Source organism: Pinus tabuliformis, chromosome J (assembly GCF_031772625.1).
Source record: "Pinus tabuliformis cultivar Carrire ecotype Pingquan chromosome J, CPIR1, whole genome shotgun sequence".
Classification (NCBI taxonomy): Eukaryota; Viridiplantae; Streptophyta; class Pinopsida; order Pinales; family Pinaceae; genus Pinus; species Pinus tabuliformis.
The window spans coordinates 29,981,279-29,985,764 of NC_142295.1; the positions used below are offsets into that span (position 1 = coordinate 29,981,279).

General features: G+C 37.3%; 1 pseudogene; it reads left to right on the forward strand.

Annotated features, from left to right (window-relative positions):
- The first annotated feature begins 657 nt into the window (after nucleotides 1-657).
- LOC149225272 (phosphatidylglycerophosphate phosphatase 1, chloroplastic/mitochondrial pseudogene) lies at nucleotides 658-1,353 on the forward strand (annotated as a pseudogene).
- Nucleotides 1,354-4,486: the final 3,133 nt, after the last annotated feature.

Genomic DNA, 4,486 nt, shown 5'->3' on the forward strand with positions numbered 1-4,486 from the left:
TTATTTTTATTTATTTCTCTCATGTTTTCGATTGGCTAAATGATTATTTTCGAAGAGTATTTGTTACTTCTTTGTTTTAACAGGATTAAAATAGCATTAATGAGAGTTTAATTAAGGTTTGTATGTTGCAGGATTAAAACTGGTTTGATTATACTTTGGGACGTGCCTGCACCATTGCATTTACGTGCCTACACCATTGCATTTACCTGCCTGCACCATTTTATGGCTTCTTGCACTATGTTGAACTCAAACCTGGTCTTATGCTCTGTTCATGAAGGCAGTGGTATTTTGTTAGCAGCATGCAAACTCTTACACTGATATCATTGCGGTTGAAGTTGTGCCTATACTCGAACCCTCCAGTTCATGGGGCTCGAATTGTGGCCAATATTATTGGGCAAGATACATGGACTGCGCACTTTGGCAAGCCCTCAGCACATGAAAGAGCATGTTGCAAGTGGCACGACAAGACATGCCCTTGACATACTTGTCGGAGTGGAGAGAGACTGATCTTACCTCAATGTCTATAAAGGTCCTCACTCGATCAGTGTTATGCCTCAACCTCGTAGTAAAACCAAATGTCAGTCCTGAAGCTATGATGACAGTATCTTGCCAGTTTCATAGGGCAGTTCTTTCCTACTTTTGGCATTATGCCTACATATGACCGCTTATAAGACAGTAGCCGGCAATATCCAAGAAGAAAGTGTGGGCTCCAAGACCATGTGGTATAAGTTAGGTCAGAGGTTCAATTCCGCAAGCATTGTGTCGAGCCTGAGAGTTATATTCAGGGAGAAGCATTTGTCTCTGTTGCATTTAAATGTCCCAGATATAAGGTGGGTCAACTGGAAAGAGTTGAAGGAGCAAGGATTTCAGGGGATTGTGTTCGATAAAGACAATATGCTGACAACCCCTTACGTGCCCTATATTTGGCCCACCATTGCAGATTCTCTAGAGGATTGTAAATCTATAATTCAGGGACGGATTGCTCTGCTCAGCAATTTTGTTGGGATTTATCAATATGATCCTGATGGTTTAGAAGAAAAAGCTTTGGAGGAGCGTATTGGGATACCGGTTATAAGACATGTATCAAAGAAGCCATTGGGAATATCAAAAGACAATGAGAAATACTTCGGTTATGATCCATCATTACTTGTGATGGTTGGTGATTGGCAGTTTACATATATTGTTTATGGTAATAGGAATGGTTTTCTAACTATACTGACAGAGCCTTTAACTCTAGCTGGGGAGCCTTTCGTTGTATCCATTATGACTGAATCTTCTATCACTGTATTTGAAGGCCATGAGGGACGTAGCAGTGACTGGGCAAGTCATTACGTGGAATTGAAGGGCAGTTGAATCGCACCTTCCAGCAACAGTTACTCCAGGAAAAGAGGAACGATTCACAAGAACCATTCCCTCTTTCGACACTCAATTTCAAACTAATTATTATTTCGGAAAATTGTTAAAACTAATAATCTTCTATATTTTAATTCACTAAATTAAAAGGCCCAATATGTAATTCGATGTCTATATAAGAAATTGACAGGAGCAAACATAAATTAGTCAATTAATTAGACATAAAGGAATTAGGAAATCGATCGAGCCAGAGGCAGTGCGCATGAAGGGAGCATGCGGAAGGGAAGAAGAGTTGTCTCAATGTAGCATCACGAGTTTATCACCAGCAAATTACTCCTCTCGTCTTGCTAGAGTTGAATGTTGTCTGCTTGATGTAAAAGAATGTGTTTTTAGGAATTAATTGAGGCAATTTTCATCCATGCTTTGTCTATTCATTTATTGCATCTAATGATTTTGATTATTGTGTGAACGAGGTTAATCAAGGGTGTGAGTTGGTTGGGTTGACCGCCAGACCAGCTCGACACCGCTCTACAGTTATTAAATTAATTAACATTTAGATTATTATTTACTGTGTGAATTTATTTAAACACTTTCAGTCTCTTTTCCTTCTTCAAGTTAATGTCATTTAATTTGCTGCAATATTTTATCTTTAGTTTTAAAGTTAATTTGATTTGCTACAAATTGTTCCTATTTCATTTGCTGCATCAAGGGTTGTGCTTAGAGATTTCTTCTTATCAAATTGCATCCAGATCAGCTTTGCCTTTATGAGCTCTAACGTTCCACTCGAATTGATCCACACCCATTTAATTAATATTCCAAAACTCGAGATCGACTTGAGTATTTATGGTTTTGAAAGCCAACATTTATAAAAAGGAAATTGCACTATGTTCGACACCGATAATGTTTAATTTCTATTGTAGTTTCCCCATAAACTTCTGGACAGTTCTACACAAATCATTTTCAGGCACAAGGAAGGCGAGAGATTCATATTAATTTAATTTCTTTCATAAGTTATTTACACAGCAGATTTACTTGTTGATGCTTTCAAGTTAATTCCACACAGAATTAGTACAAGCAAAATGATTTTGAATTGCTTTTGAATTCCTTCCAGCATTTACAGTCTCTCGATATTGTGTCGACACTGTTTGGTTTCCAGCTATGATTTCCTTTCTGAATTTCCTTTCGCATTGTTATTTTCCTTTTATTTCCCGCATTTTTTAATTGTTTGGATTGGTGTTTCTCGAATTCTCTTTTAGTGCAGGCTTTCATTTATTGATGAGATTAATGCGCAAGATAGAATAACATTTGTTTTGCAGGTTTCCAGGGGCTTTCTCTGGCATTTCCAGTGCTACGTCTCGAAGTTCATGAACTATCCGGATTGAAAAATTAAATGTTGGTACATTTATAGACCCTATACTGCACCCAAAATTTTGGTGCCATTTTTGGGGAGGCGCTCAGGGGATTTACCTTGGTGATCTGCCGCATTTGTTTTTTTTTCCTTCACCTAGTTTCTCTTGCAATTTTATGTTATTTCAATTTATTTCTTTCCTGCACTATTGCTTTAAGATTTCTCATTTTCTTTAATGTTGAAAGAACTCCCTACCCTGCATATATATATATATATATATATATATATATATATATATATATATACCATTCATGTGCTAACGAATGTACCAGTTGGCTTGTTAAAAACAGGAAAATGATATTTTGGGGAATCATCTAATGAGGAATTTTTATGTTGCTACAAAGACATACAATTCATCCAATGAAGAATTAAAAATTGAAAAATTTAACATTTTGATTGAAAATAAAAATGATATTATTAAATATTTGATTTCCAAATTGGATGATTTGTAGGAAGAGTGGAAGCAAGATGAAAACCCGCCGCTTATCTTTTGCACCAACTGTAGAAAGAAAGACCTCCTTGGAAAGTGTCCACTTAGTAGCATGAAAATTTGCAAAATTTGTGAAGAGGATCATCCAACAAAACGTTGCCCATCACTACCGAGATTACTGCAAGCACTCAGGAAATCAAGTAAGAAATCAAATCTACTACCAAGTATAACTCAAACCCCATTATCATTTGATACTTGGAATAATGCTTATTTTCCTAAGCAGGTTCATCAACATGTTTATAATCTTGCAGTTCCATGGCAGACTTTTAATCCTCATCCAATCGAATATCCTACTTCATGGTCACAGTGGCCCTCTCCTTGGCCCTCATCCTCGAGCTAGATATTGCCATGGCCTCAAGAATAGTTTGGATCCTTATCTCTAGGGAAATTTCCCATGCAAATTCAATCATATGAGCACCAACAACAGCCACAATTTATTTCCAATGCATCATTAAGTTATCCTCCTCCATGGTCCCAACCGCATGTGCAACCTTACCCTAGCCTTAATCCATACCCTACCCCTTATCCTAATCCTTACCCTACTCCTTATCCTTACCCATACCCTAGCTCTCATTCAAAACCTAATCCATACCCTAGACCTAACCCTAATCCGCACCCTAGACCTAACGCTAGTTCTAATTCAAAACCTAGATCTAACCCTAGCCCAAAGCCTAATCCCAATCCAAATCCAAACCTTACTCCAAGCATTGACCAAAACCCTAGCCCAAACCATATCATAAACCCTAATCTAAACCATCATGTTGCACAACAGTTTCAAACGCCTATTCTTCCCATTAAACAAAATGCTACATCTTCCATGTTTGGAAAGGGAATGAAACTTCCCCCATTACTACAGAGCATTCACCCCGGGAAGATTTAATTCAAAGACCACCAGAGGAGCAATCAACTTGTTCTGAAAATGTTGTTGAAACTCGAAACCCTAGAATCTATCTCAACCATTCTTGTCAATCTGAAAATAAAATATTTGAGCCTAAATCTGAGGGATTTATCTTTTGTCTTTCTCCAAATTCTTTGTGCCTCCAGGAAAGTGACTATCAAACTATGGAATACTTGCATCAGTTGGAGAATGATAAATATGTGGATTCTATTGAATCCTGGTTTCGAGCAGTCATCAAGCCATCTTATTTCCTCATCATTCAGAAACTCTTGGTACCATATCAATTGAAGCAACTAGTTTCTCATGCTTTGGTATGTCTTGAAGTCTATTCTTTAAA